Here is a 21,067-nt window from a genome sequence, read left to right as displayed (position 1 = left end):
TGTGTCGGTGCGACGTAAAGCCACTAGCAAAAAAAAAAAAAACTCAGTCAGCCTGTCGTTGCCTTGATCTCCATCTGCTTCCCCTTCTGTACATGGCCAAGTGCATAGTTCTCCTAGGTAACCTATCCTTAAGAAATAATCACCACCAGCATCACCACCTCTTCCTTCTCATATTCCACTCGCCTGACATGGACCCACCATCGGAGCTACTTTATACACACGACTTCATCCATCGAGCTCATTCACAACTTAGTCTTTAGTTTCTCATTGCGAGTATCCTCCTGCAATTGTTCCCACCTGCGTGGACAAACAATCATTCCCACTACTTTTATATCTGTTAGTTCTATCTTAGGTTTAAGATATCCTGAGTCCACTCAGTCTTTATCCTTGTATGACAAGGTCGTTCGGAAAAGAAAGTGAAGGTTAATTTCGTTTGGAAGCTCCTTTCTTACCGTTGACTGTTGATTCCAACTGTGATCTCATTGCGTTATAATTTCTACTCTTTAATTCGATTTAACTTACTGTAAAGATTACGAAACAGGTCCATTCCATTAGTAATATACATTTATTGTTGAACATTTTTGTTAAAACTCACTGTGATTTAGCATGTAGCGAAGAACACAGGTACAGCTAATTGAAGGATAATGTATATTAATAAAGTTATAGGGTTCCGCTATCTCTAATTTCGTTTATTTGGCCAATTTTTCAAATATTTATCGATTTTATGTCAACTCAAGACCGCATCTGTGTTTTTTAGCTTTCATGTCTATTTGTCTGTTTGTTTGTCTGTTCTACTGCTGGGTAGATCTCGACCAAACTTCATATTTAGAGTATACTCATCCAGGAGAGGATTTTTTTATTTGCATATAATTTCGAAATTACGTAACAGGCTGGGGATTTTCTCATATACTATTGATTTTATGTTAAATCTGTATACTATCTGTAAAACGTCCCTTCATTTTAAATAAGTTGTATTATCTAGATAATTTCGCTTACTCTTAAAATAACAAAGAAAATTACTATTTTCAACGGGTTTCATCCCCTGCGACGAGTGACAGACACCCTTGAAGACCGACAACGAACCTACCGGTTACCATGGCAACGTCTCTGGCTGTTTGTCAACAGAGAAGTAACGTAATGCCATTTTCGTCTTTATTCCTGTAAACTCGTGCTTGTTCCTTGGGCAGAAGGCGAGAGAGACGTCCGGCTGCCATTCTGCGGGATATTTGAAGAAAGCCGTTGGAGGTTACAATTGTTTTCGAATAGTACTAATAATTTCAACACTATCGTGGAGTGCAGCCCATTATTTCACACCGTAAGGTGTTTTCTGGCATTTCCTATCAGTTTTACTGCATTTCGCTTCTACTTCCGTGTTCTGCTTAAATTTCATGCCTCTGCCTTGCCTCTTTAGGCTTTAGTAACAACACCATAAGTCATCTTCTTTTCTGAATACCTAAGAGTCCCTGCGCCTAAATTTCTCCTCTGTTACCACTTTCTTAAATACGTAATTCATATCATCAGAATTTAGTGACAGCCATTTCATTTTTCTAATACATCTACACGGCATTTAAATATTTGTCCTATCTGGCTGCCGTGTCTTCAATAAATGTCAACATTATTAACTGCATTATTTTCTTCCTCAATTTATCTGTATGTATGCGAGTGCTAATCCCAAATCCTGAACTCTCTTTCGCTTGTGTGATACTATGCACTATTTCTTCGTGCAAATTTTCCATTGCAGTCTATGATTTCTCCGATTAAGTCGCATAACGTGCCGTTGATTGGAACTTATTTAGTGTCAGTGGGTAGGTTGTGACACTTTTAAGAGTTGACGCCTCTTACTATGGCAACCAAAAAACGAGCTGGCCTTGGAAAATTTTCGTTCAAAGCCTAGAAACACCAATGCACGTTTAAGGTCTCTGAGAATGCTTCTGAACGTGAGATCGGTTTGAATGTGGTAAGATTTAGGAAGACATTTGGAGAACGATGCTGACAGCAGGCCAAGTTCAGCTCGCAGAGAGAACGTCTTGAAAATCTCGGGCGTCAGAGACTGCTTTTAAAAATGTTGCTTTACGTCTCAAGGTTTCCAAGGACACCGAAAATCCGTATGTTTTGTGCCACAAATGTTAATTTATGTACAGTAAGATCTACCGGCACATACCATTGAAGTGAAGCAGGATTAAACTCACTTCCGGTTTTGAAATTTGGGGTTCAGCATAAGAATGCAAGTGTAAGCATTTCTGTCACCCCTTGGGGTATATTTTCCCAAAGCGATGATCTATATTTTTCATAGGATTAAGAGTTTCCTGAAAGTCCAAATTTTAACTCCCCTCCCAAATTAAGATGGTGAAAACAATTTGTAAGATGAGCTGAACATTGGAATTCGGCATAATCGTAGCTTGTAGCCTGTAACTGACGGAAACATTCCAAGATGTTCAAATGTTTACCTTTTTAGCCCCGAAAAATATGGAGGAAATTTTAATGACTGTTTAGACCTTCGTTTAGAGATAATTGGTGGCTAAACGGTAAGTCATATCACAAAGCGGATAAAATAATTGCAGCTGAATTTGGAGTGATCTACAACTTCGTCCTATGCCTTTTTGTCATATCTCGATCCCTTATTTTTGTTAGATAGAGCTGCATTTCTCGACTGTAGGTAAATTTTGTAATTTTTGGACGTATATTTTATAGTTTGAAACGCCTATAGAAAAGATGGAATCATCAAATTTGGCACGCACGTTGGCACACATATTGGCCATATGCAAGCAAAATTTTATGATTCTTGCTGCCACATAAGTGTGCGATAAATAAAGCCATGTGTAAAAAATGTACCCAAATAACCCATTTTTCATGGTTTATAACTCAATATAATGCATAAATAGAGGAGATAAGAGAAAATATTATAGGATCAACCATGTAGACCACTAAAAAAGGCGCCTGATGGCCCAGTCCGTTCGTCGATATGGAATACTTTTCAGTGGCAGCTAATATCGAAATGAAGGTCTGCAATTATAAACGTGCATGTACTTTCGTATATCTATCTATATACACTGCTGTAAAAACTAAAGGACGAAAGTAACTTTAGCATGTTTAGCCACTGCCAAGTAACGTAGCTCAGTGAAACTTGAACCATACATAGGAAGAACTTCTACGGTATGGTACGGTAGACAACTGAAAGGTATGTGCGATGAGATGAACAGAAATGACACTTTATACAGAGACAATAACTTACACGTTAATTCACTGCGATTCATAATGATCCCTGGACATCACAAAGGAAGGGACATGGTTCTTGAAAGGGTTGAGTGATCACCATGGACAGCGATGCATGCTCTGCATCGTGTTCCCATACTGGCCACAAGATTGGTAAGGAGTTCTTGTAGTGGGGCGTTCCATTCCTCCACCAGCGCGGTTGACAACTGCTGGTTGGTCGTTGGTTCATGTGGACGTGCTGCAATACGTCTGCCCAACATATCCCACACGTGTTCGACGGGATTTAAGTTGGGGGAACGGGCAGGCCAGTCCATTAGCCGAATATTCTCTCGTTCCAAGAGCTCCTCCAGCTGCGCTGTTTGATACGGTCGTGCATTGTCATCCATAACAACGAAGTCAGGACCGAACGCACTCCTGAAAATACGCACATGGGGAAGGAGTACACTTTCACAATAACTTTGACCGGTGAGTGTACCCCGTTCAAAGATTTGGAGGTCGGTACGCCCATGAAACATACTGTATCACAATGTTCCTGGGTGCATTACGTGTTCCCACCTCTCGTCAGATGAGGATACATCTAGAATCACTACTCAGACTGAATCTGCTCTCATCTGAGAAGAGCACGTGACCCCCCTTCTCGTCGGTCCAGACCTGATGCTCTTGGCACCATCGCAAATGGTGCCGCCGATGTGCGGCTGCCAACGGAACACGACGGAATGATCGTGTGCCAAACAGACCACCCCCATGCAGTCGCTGTACCCCTGTGGAGCGTGAGATTGGGTGCCTTACAGTCCTGTTAAATGTGGTTGGAATTGCACTCGCTGTTTGACGTGACTCTTTTCCTGCCTGTTGCACAATATAGCGGTCATCTGCAGCTGTAATTCACCCTGGTCGACCCCCTCCTCTCTTTCGGGCAGCAGTGCCTGTGGTTCGGAATGATCTCCATGCACGTGAAACAATGTTGTGAGCAATACCAAATTACTGGGCTACACTCGTCACACTTCGTCCGTATTTCAGTTTCCCGATGATTCTTCACCGCATGAAGTCATCCAAATGTTGTCTCCGGGCCATGGTGTAATTAATATCAACACCACAGTGCACCGTAACACCTCGCTGATTGACTCACATTGTCTTGTCCCGTTTCTTCAACCGCCTTGTTTTGTGGGGCCAGATCCATTTGACGCTATAGCCGCGCTGACCTCGCGCCACGTTTCTATGCACGTGTGGGAGGTTTCTGGCAACACAATACCGCCCTTTCATTCATTTCCACCAAGTATTTGATATGTTATGTTGCTTTATCTATCTCGTCCTTAAGTTCTGCACAGCAGTGTATATATTTGTATTGTACATTGATGTTGATTTGAAGCGATCTAGAACGGGGTGCCTCCCCAAATGGATAGTGACTTTCAGTAGGAGAAGGGTCTGCAATTGTAATCAAAACTCCACCCGTTTGACTGTGACTGGCAGTAGGAAAGGGGCCCGCCATTATGACGAAAATTGACCAACTCCACTGTAACTGGCATTAGTAAATGGTGCCTGCCATTGTAATGAAAAATAACCTTCCCTATTTGACTGCCAGTAGGCAAGGGAGCCTGCAATTTTAGTCAAAACTCGCTTACCCGATTTCATCCGTCAGTAGGCAAGCGTTCCCGCCATTATAAACAAAATTCCCCAACTAGATTGTGACCGGTAGTAGGCAAAGTGGTCTGCTCTTATAATCGGAACTCCAAATTCGAACGTGACTGGCAGTTGGAAAGATGAACTGTAGTTATAATGAGTATTCCCTATCTCGACTGTGACTGGCAGTAGGAAAGTGTGCTTCTCATTATAATGAAGACACTCCAATTCTATTGCAACTGGTAGTACATAAGTGAGGTTTCTATTTTAATGAAAGCACCCCAAATCGATTGAGACTGGCAGTATGCAAGGACCCCTGCCATTATAATCAAAACTCTTTATCTCGACTGAGACTGGCAATAGGCAACTGTGCCTGCCAATGTCATCAAAACTTCTCAACTCGATTGTGAATGGTGGTAGGAAGCGTGGCCTGCCATTATCATAAAAACTCCCTAACGTGCACCTTACATCGGAAAGAACGTATGGTGACCTCCCCGTGGCGGATCGGGTAACGCTAAGAGACGTACAATTTAATAAAATCTTACTTTCTGCGTGTACAGAAGTTTACGTAGAAATTCGTATACAATGTAGAATACCGTAGCGAAGCACGGATACATTTGCTAGTAATATATAATAGTGTTAATGGTTTTTGATTCTCACCAACTTATTTTACAGTTTTTGGAGATGCCGAGTTGCCCGAATGTTGCTCCTTAGAAGTTCTTTTGCGAGGCAGTAAATCTACCGACCTGAGGCTGACTTATTTAAGCACGGCCATATACCAGCGGACTAAGTCGGGATCGAACCCACCAACCTGAGCTCACAAGGCCAGAGCTCTACTGTCTGACCTAGTCAGATCGGCAGTTGAAAGATACATCGCTAACCAAACAAGCAAGCCTAAAGCTAAGAAAAATTCTGATGCCGTATGGTGTCATTGGTATGAAAAAGTTATGCACTAGTCAGTAACATTATTTGACAGCACACATCTGACCACCAAAAGTTCTTACAAATTATTTCGCGATAAGATAGCAAGAACAATATGACTTTTATTAGCCAGTTAGAACGTGCTGCAATTATAACTATTTCTTTATTAAGCCATTAAACAGACTCTATTACGATGCTGTATAGTGTCATTAGAATGAAAGAGTTTTGCAGTAGACAATAAAATTATTTTATAGCACATACCTGTTTATCAAAAGTTCTTCGCAAATTATTTCCCTCTAAGATATCAAGAATAACATACCGTAACTTTTATTAGCGGCTTGAACGTATCGACTTTATTAAACCGTAAAGCTGATTCTGAGTTTAGGTATTTGGAACCAATATAAAGGGTTTGCAAAACAGAGAGATCGTGTAGTGAAGATTCCGCGCCATGAAGTTCCTGTTGATGTACTGTCTAGTTCTGATTACGGTCTGCTCTCTGCCGCTGGCAGCGTCACAGTACATGGAACCTCTGCCCCCCTCGTACGAAGAACCGTGGTATAGAACTATTTTCGATGTGCCAAGGAGATGTAAAGATGGCTTCGCATGGGCCCGAGGAGTCTGTAGAAAGGTCATTCAATAGGTAACAATTCTTCATCACATACATTGTAACTCGTATATTACACGAATTAACCTTTACTGTGTTGAGTAAGAAAATGGAACCCCGAGTTTCACATTGAAAAGAAGTTCCATGTTTTTACTACTATCACTGATATTTGTTTTACGTACTATTCACTACTTTAATGGTGTTATTAGAAGCTGAGGTGCTGGAAATATGGCCCACAGGAGTTCTTTGTTACAGTCGGACTCCTTGACTGAATGGTCAGCTGGAAGTTTAATATTGTCTGGTTAATTCCTTTAGCTCGGACTATGGGCAGTTTTGTTCTCCTTAACGCACATGTTTATTTACATACAACACTGTCGTTGTTTGAGTCATCAATCCATAGACTGGGTTGATTCAGTTCTTCATGTCAACCTATCCTGTGCTAGACTTTTCATTTCTCTGTAACTGCTGCATCCTACATCTGCTCCAATCTGCTTGTCATATTCATACCTTGGTCTACCCCTACCGTTCTTACCACCTATACCTCCCTCAAGGGCCATTTGCACAAGTCCTTGGTGTCTTAAGATGTGTCCTACTTCTGGTTTAATTTAGCCAAATCGATCTTCTCTCACCAATTCGATTCAGTATCTCTTCATTCGCCATTCGGGTTATCCATCTCACCTTCACCATTCTTATGTAACACCACATTTCAAAACCTCCTATTCTCTTTCTTTCCGAGCTTCTTATTATCCATGTTTCACTTTACTACAATGCCACGCTCCAGACGAAAGTCTCCAAAAACATCTTTCTAATTCTAATGTTCGAAGTGAACAAATTTATTTTCTTAAGAAAGGCTTTCCTTGCTAGTACTAGTCTGCATTTTATGTCCTCCTTACTTCTGCCATCGTTAGTTATTTTACTACCCAAGTAACAATATTCATCTAATTCCCTTAAGACTTCATTTCCTAACCTAATATTTCCTGCATTACCTAACTTCGTTCGACTGCACTCCATTACTTTTGTTTTGGATTTATTTATTTTAATCTTGTACTTCTTACCCAAGACTCGTCTATACCATTCAGCAATTTCTTCAGATCATCTTATATGTCTCAGATAAAATAACAGTATCATCAGCAAATCTCAGAATTTTGACTTCCTCAATTTTGATTGTGATTCCCTTCACAAATTCCTCTTTGATTTCCTTTACTGCCCGTTCTATATCAACATTGAAAAGGAGGGGGGACAAACCACAGCCTTACCTCACTCCTTTCTGGATTGCTGCTTCTTTTTCAAAGCCCTCCCTGTAGACTGATTTTCATACAGATTGTAGATAATTCTTTGTTCTCGGTGTCTGATCCCGATCATCTTCAGGATCTCGCCTGCCAACAATACATTATACTACAAACCACCACAGAAACACGTAGGCCTAACAGTGAATATATTCCTCCGCATAGGGTTGGCCTCAGGAAACACATATGGCGGTAAAAAGTGGGCTAAATCCATACGAGTTGTCAAACTCAGGTAATTGAAAAAAAAGCCAGGGAGAAGAAAACTTTGCCAAAAGATAAACAAACACACCTGTGGTGCAACAACCCATTAAGACCTTAGCCTTTCAAGACGACTGCAAACAAGCAAGGTGGCCTGCAGATATTGGAGTGCCATATGGTTAGCATGACTACATTATCAGCCGTGGTATTGCCTTTATTGACAGAATGCGCTGTCTCTAGTATCAAAACTCCTCAGTTGCCTCATAGGGTTGTGTGAATCCTGCTCCAGCCCTCAGGCTGGGAACAACATCCCTAGATTGGGCGGGAATGGTCTGAGCAAGAGAAAAATGCGCTATCCCTACAGCACGGGACTGGCAGTAATTTGTTTACGTGACATTTAATTTACCAACTCGACACCAGGGTATTTTAGCACCTTCAAATGCCACTGGATTGAGCCAGGGTTGTACCCGTCAACTTGAGCTTAGAAGGTCGGCATGCTATCGACAGAGCTTTACTCTATATTTTAAGAGATAGTCCTACATTTAATAAAAATGGTCCCGTATAAATTACTTAAAGCAGTCCGATAGTAAGGAATTTTTGAAACTGGAAATATAGATTTTCCTCGTCATCTCGACAAGAAATGTTCACGAAAGCGATTTGGAAATAACTTATCTTCAAACTATATTGTGGTGTGAACTCAGGAAAAAAAACACAGTACCTGATATTTTGCATTGTTGGGTCGTCCAAAACGACATCATGCCGATCGTCGTATAAAAGAAAACGCAGTAATAGACAACTATAAGTTTGACACACAGACACGTCATTCTATACCTTCTCACTTGTCCGTTGAAAGCGAAGATTGCCAGCTTCTGCAGATTGCATTTCAACATCAGAGAGAAAATATTCAGGGAGAGTACTGGCTAACTAAAGTTATACTAGACAGGTTGGGATTTGGAGCTTATTGGGAGAAGGACTTAGAGAGTTGGGAGGTATCGACGAGTACACTAATTATAACACGACTTAGGGATATTCAAAGACAGTGGTTGGTATCCGAATGTAGACACAGGCCGACCCTCTCAGAATTCAATTGGATAAGACAGGGTATGGGCACAACTATTGTGAATGTAAATAGAAGAGAAACATGAGGTTTGATCTGGTGGATGATGGGAATTTATAAGAATAAGGGATGGATTAGGGGGAAGGATGTACAGTAAGGTGGCTTCTCTGTAGTGAACATAGAGAAGAATTTCACATGCTGAAATCCTGTAAAGAAAACCTAACGGTTAGAAGGAAATTTTTGAATAGCAATGAACGACATATGGTAAGTTAAGTGAGGATGAGAATGGCTATAGTATCATTAGGATGCTAAGTAAATCATGGTGTATAAGCCTAGTAAACTCCGTAAGTTATTCATTGTAATTTGATGATAGATGTTTGAGTTATGAATCGGTTTGTTAAGAATCTGTCAATAGTGGTAATTAGTATAGTGAGTATTAGTATTAGCAGGTATTAGTATCATTGTATTGTCGTCGTTGTTAATACTCCATAATGTAATTAACTGTTACTTTGCATGCAATGGGTTAGGGTCCAATAGATTGAATGTTTCTTCTTCAGCTGCTGGTGTTCCGTAATTGTAGGGTGAGAACATTCATTCACTCATTCAATCATTCATTAACCCATTCATTCACTCAGGCATTTGATTACAAGTGCGAATTTATTTGCTATTGTTTTGTGGCGCAGGGAGGTGCGATGTGATACGAAACATTTTTGATGTGTGTACATGGACATTTATACACATTTGATTAGCTAAGTATGACATCGTAACTTAAATGAACTCATAACCATTGACTTACTATCTTCATATTTATAATCAAACGTAACAAAGTATTGTTAATATTAATGCTTTCACGGTCCATACTTGTAGACATTATTGTGACAAGAGTAAGCCTAAATCCATCCTTGGTGATAAATGCTTTAATCCCTACAGACCTACCATGCGTAAACTATGCACATCGAATCTGGAGATTTCATTTGGCTTATATTGTATACCATGCAAAAGTATTAAAACCCTAACATTTAGATGCAGCCTACTCATGTGCTGTAAATGTCAATAAAACAGACACAGGCCAGATGTAGCTTCCACCGAAGTCTCAGTCTCATCCATGACTGTGCGATAGTGAAGCTGCTGAGGTACGTGTGGTGCTGAGTCCAGAGTGTGTCTGAATGCTGTGTTACTCATAGGATGGGTCGTGCTGCAAAATCTCTTTCTGGCTCACTGAGGAAAGCAATGGTAAATTATCCCATTTCTCATCTTGTGTAGTGCACCTCACTTTGGCGCCGTCATAGGTTTTTGCGCTTTTACTACAACAGCATAACGTCTGGTGGTGCTTTTGAGGATTTACTGTAATCAACCTGTAGGCGGATAGACGTCATTATAAGCTAATTGCTCCGAACCTCCGGACTATTTTTCGTCACTTAATTATAACACTATCGTTGCCTTTACGGAAAAATGATTATTATAAATACATTTAAATAAAATTAAGTTTGGTCATTCAAACCCTCGAAAGAAAGAAATCACACATCACTACAGCCCTAATAGGCAAGGGCGCTCATGCCCGGGGGCAAGGTGGGGCAGCCTCCCCCCACCCCTAGCTCTCAGGGAAAAGCAAAAATCTAGTGTAGTCATGTGTTTTCCTTTCAAGAAAATGATTTAAAAGTCAGTATTACGTAGACGCGGTAGTACCGTCCCACACCAACAGGCAGGGGATACCGTGGGTTATTCTACAAGTCGCAATTTATCTTCCAAAATACTACGTACCCTCAGGTCTACCTCCCCCCTACAAACTGTCACATAGGCGCCCATGCTAATAGGCCCTAGCTTGCCAAGCGACGGCTGTTCATTCCGAAGGTCTATAGATTACAACACGATGCGAGGTCAGAGCGACGAATTTTCTAGGACATTATTCTTTGGGGCCATCAGATAACTCCTGAATTCTTCTTATGTAGGCTGAGTAGATTAACATTGAACCCAGCTTCGATTGAAATCTATCTGCTCAAACCGGGACAGTTTAATGTGAGTCAAGGTGACTGTTTTAAAAAAAAGGACATTTAGCTACATTACTGTTTGGCCCTCACAGACATCAAAATAAAAGAATATACACAGAGCAATACAGAAAACATTACAACATATATTACCATACAATCAAGATTTTACTTACATTTTATTCCAACTTTAAATAGTTCATGCCCATTTTCAGTCCAAGTAGCACAAATCACATCTTATTCACACTTATATATTCTAATATCACACGATTTCAAAAATGTCATCATTGTTGCTAGAATTTTTAAGATTTAGACATTGAAGTTGAATGTTTATCTCAACCTGTGCCTTGTAGAATGAGATTGATATATGATTCCAGTTTTAAGTATTAAGTTAACTAACAAGTGAGTTTGCTGCATGGTACGTGTCATGTTACTGTGAACTTGTACTGGTAACCCCACCTCGTGATTTCCACATATCCCATCAGGCAACTTAATTAGAACCACGACTGCTTCCCCTCTAGTCATAGCCCTTTACTCTTCTGTCGTCACCGAAATCCCATCAGAGTTAATGCGTCTTTAAACAGGTAGCAATTCGGCAGACCTGAAGATGATTTTCCGTGGTTTTCAATTTGCACAACAGGCAAGTGCTGAGACTGTACCTTAATTAAGGCCACGGTCTCTTCCTTCCCACTTCTAGCCATTTCCTGTCCCATCATAGCCATAAGGCCTATCTGTATCGGTGCGAAGTAGAGCAAATTGTTAAAAAGGAAACAGCAACAACAGTTAGGAAAATTACCCTTGTTCTGAACAGTAGGTGGGGCGAGGGGCTAAGTTTCCCCCCGCTTTGTAGAGAAAAAATAAAATAAAATTTTATTCCATTTTAGCCACCTAAAACTAGGAATTATTAAAAAAGAACATTTACCGCATGCAAACCCTGTCGTCTATCACGTAATTATTTCCTTTAATATCTTTAAAAGTTACTTAGAGTAAATACGCTCAAAATGTCATTCGACGCAGCTAACCGATTCGTATAGTGCCACAGCAAATAGTGGAGACTCGCGCAGCAACGAGTAAATAATAATAAAGTTATTTGCTTTAGGTCCCATTAACTACGTTTTTACGGTTTTCGGAGACGCCGAGGTGCCAGAATTTAGTACGCTGGAGTTCTTTTACGTGCCAGTAAATCTACCGACACGAGGCTGACGTATTTGAGCACCTTCAAATACCACCGGACTGAGTCAGGATCGTACCTGCCAAATTGGGATCAGGAGGCCAGCCACTCAACCGCCTGAGCCACTCAGCAGAAGCGCGATTATATTTTTGCCAAAGTAATGGTCAATGAGGTATGATTGACCCGCTTGCCGCTCGCTTTCGTTTATCTGGCCGTCTCTCTCAGTCAATGTGTCTGTGTAGTTCTATCTAGTGTTGTTACGTTACTGTGTGTAGTAAAATAGTAAATGGCTTTTTTGTTGTATACTAATGTCGTACTTCTATTTAATTGTAATGTAACTGTTCTTTTAATGACAGTTGGCGTATGGCTTTTAGTGCCGGTAGTGTCCGAGGACATGTTCGGCTCGCCAGGTGCAGGTTATTCGATTTGACTCCCGTAGGCGACCTGCGCGTTGTGACGAGGATGAAATGATGATGAAGACGACACATACACCCAGCCCCTGTGCCAGCGAAATTAACCAATCATGGTTAAAATTCCCGACCCAGCCGGGAATCGAACCCGGGACCCCTGTGACCAAAGGCCAGTACGCTAACCATTTAGCCATGGAGCCGGACATTGTATAGTATTGAAACAACATCTCATAAACTGTTATAACCGCAGTTATGTTGGTAAATTGTTAACCCTTACTTCCTTGTCGAAATTCGCTCAGAGATCATGCAATTTTTCAATTTTGTTTTCTATTCCAACTCCCTCACACTATGTCCTGCAGAATCTGGGTACTTTTTCTATACATTTTTCTGCAACCCCCTTCCTCCCATAATTCTATTTCCCAATAGTCGCTACTGATTCTGAATTACTGAAGTCACTGCATGATTTAATATCTACTATTTTTGTTTCAGATGGGCACCTTTACATTACCTACATGACGATCAACTCACTTTGTGCAGAATGAAGATGGAAAGTCAATGGTCACAAGTTCAATTCATTTATTATGTATTACTAAACTATAATGCTTGTTACGCAAATTAATAGATGATCATGTGTTACCAATGATAAACAGCGTGAAATAAATATACATTTACGACTGCATCAGCTAGTATTTTATGTGTATTGATGAATAGGTAACTGATTTTGCTAATGGTTTAAAGTCACACTAACATTGAAGGTTCCCGACTACAAAAATATTGGAAAGGCCTAGGATTCGAAAGGAAATGGCCATGGCCTTAATTTAGGTACAGCCCCAAAATTGGCCTGGTGTGAAAATGGGAAACCCCTGGAAACTATGTACAGGAATGCTGACGGTAGGATTCGAACCCACCATCTCCCGAATGCAAGCTCACAGTTACGTGACCCTAACCGCATGGTCAACTCGCTCGGTGGTACGAAATTGAACGCCGGTGGTTCTAAATATTTTTTTCTGTGGTTTCTGAATTTCACACCAATCAAGTTATTGGGGCTATATTTTGATATTAAGGCTATAGTTCCAATTCTAAACCCTTTCCAATGTCAGCAATGTCAAAATCGTATTCGTGTAATTGCGACGTTAAACAGCTAACAAAAGCAAAGAAGTGAAAATTGTTTTGTTCTTAGGGTACATGGGTACAAGTGAAATCTGTCTGCAAACGAATAAGGGTCGAAAATCTCCACGACGATGAAATTAGACAGAAGTACGTACGTACAGAAGTTCAGAACAGTGGACATAAGCAGGTTCACGATATACACTGACTGACAGAGCAAATGCAACACCAAGAAGGAGTGGTCAGAACTTTATGCCAATTGCAGGGTAGACTGACGTCACGGAGGTATGCTGATGATGTGAAAAGCGCCGCTGTGCTGCGCACGTAGCGAACGATAAATGGGACACGGCGTTGGCGAATGGCCCACTTCGTACCGTGATTTCTCAGCCGACAGTCATTGTAGAACGTGTTGTCGTGTGCCACAGGACACGTGTATAGCTAAGAATGCCAGGCCGCCGTCATCGGAGGCATTTCCAGCAGACAGACGACTTTACGAGGGGTATGGTGATCGGGCTGAGAAGGGCAGGTTGGTCGCTTCGTCAAATCGCAGCCGATACCCATAGGGATGTGTCCACGGTGCAGCGCCTGTGGCGAAGATGGTTGGCGCAGGGACATGTGGCACGTGCGAGGGGTCCAGGCGCAGCCCGAGTGACGTCAGCACGCGAGGATCGGCGGATCGGCGCATCCGCCGCCAAGCGGTGGCAGCCCCGCACGCCACGTCAACCGCCATTCTTCAGCATGTGCAAGACACCCTGGCTGTTCCAATATCGACCAGAACAATTTCCCGTCGATTGGTTGAAGGAGGCCTGCACTCCCGGCGGCCGCTCAGAAGACTACCATTGACTCCACAGCATAGACGTGCACGCCTGGCATGGTGCCGGGCTAGAGCGACTTGGATGAGGGAATGGCGGAACGTCGTGTTCTCCGATGAGTCACGCTTCTGTTCTGTCAGTGATAGTCACCGCAGACGAGTGTGGCGTCGGCGTGGAGAAAGGTCAAATCCGGCAGTAACTGTGGAGCACCCTACCGCTAGACAACGCGGCATCATGGTTTGGGGCGCTATTGCGTATGATTCCACGTCACCTCTAGTGCGTATTCAAGGCACGTTAAATGCCCACCGCTACGTGCAGCATGTGCTGCGGCCGGTGGCACTCCCGTACCTTCAGGGGCTGCCCAATGCTCTGTTTCAGCAGGATAATGCCCGCCCACATACTGCTCGCATCTCCCAACAGGCTCTACGAGGTGTACAGATGCTTCCGTGGCCAGCGTACTCTCCGGATCTCTCACCAATCGAACACGTGTGGGATCTCATTGGACGCCGTTTGCAAACTCTACCCCAGCCTCGTACGGACGACCAACTGTGGCAAATGGTTGACAGAGAATGGAGAACCATCCCTCAGGACACCATCCGCACTCTTATTGACTCTGTACCTCGACGTGTTTCTGCGTGCATCGCCGCTCGCGGTGGTCCTACATCCTACTGAGTCGATGCCGTGCGCATTGTGTAACCTGCATATCAGTTTGAAATAAACATCAATTATTCTTCCGTGCCGACTCTGTTTTTTCCCCAACTTTCATCCCTTTCGAACCACTCCTCCTTGGTGTTGCATTTGCTCTGTCAGTCAGTGTAGAAAGAAAATGGGTGGCATACAGGGAGGCTGTAGTAGCAACAGCAAGAGAATGCCTAGGAACAACTGTGTGTAAACGTGGGAAAAAGCAAACATCTTGGTGGAACGATGAAGTGAGAGCAGCTTGTAAACGTAAAAAGAAGGTTTATCTCAGAAATGGCTCCAAACGAGGGCTGATGCAGGTAATTGGTAATTGTTGAATGAAAAAAAAAAGTCATGGGAAGATTGTGGTAATAACTTGGAAAGGCTAGGTCAAGCAGCAGGGAAACCTTTCTGGACAGTAAAAAATAATCTAAGAAATGGAGGGGAAAAAAAGGAAATGAACGTGTTTTGGGTAATTCAGGTGAACTCATAATAGATCCTAGGGAATCACTGGACTGGTGGAGGGAATATTTTGAAAATCTTCTCAATATAAAAAAAATCTTCATAGTGGTGTCGTAAACAATAGTGCTCATGGGGAGGAGGAAAATGATGTTGGTGAAAATACGCTTGAGGAAGTGGAAAGGATGGTAAATAAACTCATTGTCATAAAGCAGCAGGAATAGATGAAATTAGACCTGAAATGGTGAAGTATAGTGGGAAGCCAGGGATGAAATGGTTTCATACAGTAGTAAGATTAGCATGAAATGTTGGTAAGGTACCTTTAGATTGGACAAAAGCTGTAACCGCACCTATCTACAAGTAAAGGAAGAGGAAGGATTGCAACAACTATCGATATCTCATTGATTAGTATACCGGGCAAAGTATTCACTGGCATCTTGGAAGGGAGGGTGCGATCAGTGGTTGAGAGAAAGTTGGATGAAAACCAGTGTGGTTTCAGACCACAGAGGGGATGTCAGGATCAGCCTTTCAGTGTGCGGCATGTAATTGAAGAATGCTACGAGAGGAATAGACAGTTATGTTTATGTTTCGTAGATTTAGAGAAAGCATATGACAGGGTACCGAGGAAAAATATGTTCACCATACAGGGGGGACTATGGGATCAAGGGTAGATTATTAATATCAATCAAAGGCATTTATGTTGACAATTAGGCTTCAGTGAGAATTGATGGTAGAATGAGTTTTTAGTTCAGGGTACTTACAGGGGTTGGACAAGGCTGTTATCTTTCACCTTTGTTGTTCGTAGTTTAGATGGATCATCTGCTGAGAGGTATAAAGTGGCAGGCCTATGCTGACGACTTGGTCTTAATGGTAGATTGTGCCGAAAGCCTGCAGTCTAATATCTTGGAACTTGAAAATAGGTCAATGAGTATAGTATGAAAATTTGACTGTCGAAGACTAAATTGATGTCAGTAGGTAAGAAATTCATCAGAATTAAATGTCAGATTGATGAAACAAAGCTGGAACAGGTAGATAATTTCAAGTATTTAGGATGTGTGTTCTCCCAGGACGGCAATATAGTAAGTGAGATTGAATCAAGGTGCAGTAAAGTTAATGCAGTGAGCTCGCAGTTGCGATCAACAGTGTTCTGTAAGAAGGAAGTCAGCTCGCGGACTAAACTATATTTATTTAGGTCTGTTTTCAGACCAACATTGCTTTACGGGAGAGAAAGCTGGGTGGACTCAGGATATCTTACCCATAAGGTAGAAGTAACAGACATGAAAGTAGCGAGAATGATTGCTGGTACAAACAGGGGGAACAATGGAAGGAGGGTACTCGGAATGCGAAGATAAAGGCTAAGTTAGGAATGAACTTGATGGGTGAAGCTGTACGTACGCATAAACCGGCTTCGGTGGTGGGTCATGTGAGGCGAATGGAGGAGGATAGGTTACCTAGGAGAACAATGGACTCTGTTATGGAGGGTAAGAGAAGTAGAGGGAGACAAAAACGACGATGGTTAGACTCAATTGTTAACGATTTAAAGATAAGAGGTATAGCACTAAATGAGGCCACAGCACTAGTTGCAAATAGATTATTGTGGTGACATTTAGTAAATTCACAGAAGCTTGCAGACTGAACGCTGAAAGGCATAACGGTCTATAATGATGTATGTATGTATGTATGTATGTATGTATGTATGTATGTATGTATGTATGAATGTATGTATGTATGCACGCATGTTTATATGTATGTTAGCGTATATTTTTAAGCAGGGGGCGTAGCCAGGGAGGGGTTACTGGGTGTTAGAACACCTCCCATAGAATTATTAAAAATCTAATACAAAAAGAAACTGACAATAAACTAAACAAACATTCAGAGATATAATTGTGAAACCTACAGATATGTTGAATCTATTTTCTAACAAGCCTCCAAAAGTGGGTTTTATGTTGTAAACTGAACTTACAATTCGCTGTAAAACTGTTGACCTGTTCGTATTATTTTGTTCTGTATTTTAATGTAAGGTTTTGTAGTGTACTGCAATCTGAATTTCAACATAATTCACTTGTATCATCGTCCGTCGGTCCGTCCAACCGCCCGCCCGCCCACCGGGCCGTCCGTCCGTCCGTCCGTCCAATCAATCAATCAATCAATCAATCAATCAATCAATCAATCAATCAATCAATCAATCAATCAATCAATCAATCAATCAATCAATCAATCAATCAATCAATCAATCAATCAATCAATCAATCAATCAATCAATCAATCAATCAATCAATCAATCAATCAATCAATCAATCAATCAATCAATCAATCAATCAATCAATCAATCAATCAATCAATCAATCAATCAATCAATCAATCAATCAATCAATCAATCAATCAATCAATCAATCAATCAATCAAACAATCAATCAATCAATCAATCAATCAATCAATCAATCAATCAATCAATCAATCAATCACCTGCATTTTTAGGCGGTTGGCCAGGTGGCGGATTCCCTATCAGTTGTCTACCTCACATTTATATTTAATTGTTTACCTAGCTTTTTCCTAAATATTTTCAAAGAAGTTTGCAATCTATCGAACATTTTTCGGGATAGTTTATTCCAATGCATTACTCCCCGTCCTATAAATGAATATTTGTTCCAATCCGTCCACTTGAATACTAACTTTATCTTCATATTATGATCTTTCGTATTTTTCAAAGCTCCACTCAAGCTTATTCTTCTACTTATGTCATTCCACATCAACTCACCACTGACAGCTCGAAACATTACACATAATCGAGCATCTCGTCTGCTTACTAACAAGTCTACCGAGTCTACCGAGCTCGATAGCTGCAGTCGCTTAAGTGCGGCCAGTATCCAGTATTCGGGAGATAGTGGGTTCGAACCCCACTGTCGGCAGCCCTGAAGATGGTTTTCCGTGGTTTCCCATTTTCACACCAGGCAAATGCTGGGGCTGTAACTTAATTAAGGCCACGGCCGCTTCCTTCCCACTCCTAGCCCTTTCCTATCCCTTCGTCGCCATAAAACCTATCTGTGTCGGTGCGACGTAAAGCAACTTAAAAGAAACTCCCAAGTCTTCCGAGCCCAAAGTTTGCAACATTTTCCTACTACTCCTTTGTCTGAAATCACCCAGAACAAGTCGCACTGCTTTCCTTTCTATTTTTTCCAGTTCTCGTATCAAGTAGTCCTGGTGAGGGTCCCATACACTGGAGCCATACTCTAACTGCGGTCTTACCAGAGACTTATTCGCCCTCTTCTTTACATCCTTACTACAACCCCTAAATACCATCATAACTATGTGAAGAGATCTGTAACATTTCTTAACTACTTCGTTAATATGATTACCCCAGTGAAGATCATTCGTTATATTAACACCTAGGCACTTACGGTGTTTTCCATGAGGTACTATTCACCTCATCAACGTCCGACTCGTTGCTTGAATGGTCAGCGTACTGGGCTTCGGTTCAGAGGGTCCCGGGTTCGATTTCCGGCCGGGTCGGGGATTTTAACCTTAATTGGTTAATTCCAGTGGCACGGGGGGCTGGTTGTATGTGTTGTCTTGATCATCATTTCATCTCCATCAAGACGCGCAGGTCGCCTACGGGAGTCAAATAGAAAGACCTGCACCTGGCGTGTCGAACCCATCCTGGGATCTCCCGGCACTAAAAGCCATACGACATTTCATTTTTCACCTCATCAACTAAGACTGAGAGGACTTCTCGTCTTGGTGTAGCATACAACTTGACTCTTCAACCCGTTTACATTCATACCATTGTCTGCTGTCCATCTCACTACATTTTTAAGTCCCCTTGCAGAAGCAAGCAATTCGTGCGCCGCTTTCTTCCTTTCCTTCATCTTCTTGGACTTTTCCTCTTATTCGTTTATTAACACGAACACAATTAACACAGGCCCCGAGCCAGAGACTAAAATCCCGAATCCCTCCGTGAATTGTACCTGGGACCCCTTAAACCGAAGGCTACGACTCCGACTATTCAGCTTTCTCCAGACGAACTTGGCATTTAGTGGTGCCGACGTGATTGTGTAGGATTGTGGTAGTTATGATAGTTGGTGTTCAATGGGACAAAACAGCGACATTATCTGTCACTCTTAACATCAATCGTTTGCAAAAGTGAATGAGGTCCGAACCAACGGAACTAAGGTTATCGGGTAAAAATAGGGAACGACCAAATTAGACGGGCGAGTGTGAGTCTCTTTAAGTCTCCACTGTTCTACGGATGATCTAATTAGTTATATGCTGTACTACTCCTCACTAACTAATTATTGACCTAATTAGATACCACTGTTGTGGAATAAAAGTTGATGACCATGCGATTTTTCACCTTATAAAAATAATCACGGTAACAAAAACCACCATTACTGCCAGTTAGCTCGTAACTACGACGATAGAGTAATATTTCTATGTCTGCGATGTTCACCGTTGTTGGAGTTTGAATAACTCGTGAATAACTCCCTTATATCGTCTTGTGTGATAAAATGTATCATGCATTAAAGGCTAAAAATTGCACTTTATACAACTTTTACATTTGAGATTGAACAAGTACTCTTATTTCTAGAGATATTAGGCATGTTGTTAACTACGCAATAATCGCTATTATTCACTGCAGTTTCGTTATGTCTGTAACAGTATGGATACTGCTGATATATGAGTGGTGCTGAGTAATGACTAGATCCCGGATGTTTATGCCGTAATAGGTTAGAACGCACACTTACTGAAGCGAGTAACAAGTAGAGTCTACCTGCACGACGGTAATGCTATGAGGTTTGCATAAACATTAGGGGTTCGGCCCATTGTAACCCGCTCTAACGAAATGCACGAGACTTAAAAGATCGGAAATTATAGTTGCACTGTTTACAGTTATTGGCAACAAAAGTGGTGGAGTGGAAAATTGACCTATGGGTTGTGTGTGTACTGCACATTACATTCTATTAAGGATCAAAGTGCTATGTTACATGCAGCTCTCAGAACAGATATTAATGTTCTTCTGCTTCTTATTCATTCGCTTTTTCACTCACCCTTATCGAGTCGCGGGTGTAATCTGTGTTATTTGTGAGGATTTGGCCCTGTTTTGCGTGCGGATGCTCTTAGTGACGCCAAACCTATGTGGAGGAGTGACTGAATTATTTTTGTGAGACAAACAAAATAAGCAGTCCTTGGATGAAAAGAATTAAACAAACGAGGCTAAAATCCCCGAACAGGCTAGACCTCTCCACGATGACTATTCAGCCAATAAACGGTGAAAGTATTCATTAAGATATGGATATTTGGTAATATTCTAGGGTGAAAGAGTTGAACTGTTAATTTCATTACTTTGCATACGAATTAAGGGCTAAGCGTAACATTCCTTTGAACATTATCATTCTGCTACTCTCTACCAGATACTCGTGTTTCTTATCGAATTTCATAAAATATCATAGATCACGAAACTCGACCTGCTGCTATTTCTCGTCGGATACAGTAGGCTGCGTTTGCAGCTCTCTTGGCACACCTAGAACAAAACCTACCTTTCACTGCAGTTT

This window comes from Anabrus simplex, chromosome 1 (genome assembly GCF_040414725.1).
Source record: "Anabrus simplex isolate iqAnaSimp1 chromosome 1, ASM4041472v1, whole genome shotgun sequence".
Lineage (NCBI taxonomy): Eukaryota > Metazoa > Arthropoda > Insecta > Orthoptera > Tettigoniidae > Anabrus > Anabrus simplex.
Note: the sequence above shows the minus strand (reverse complement) of the source record.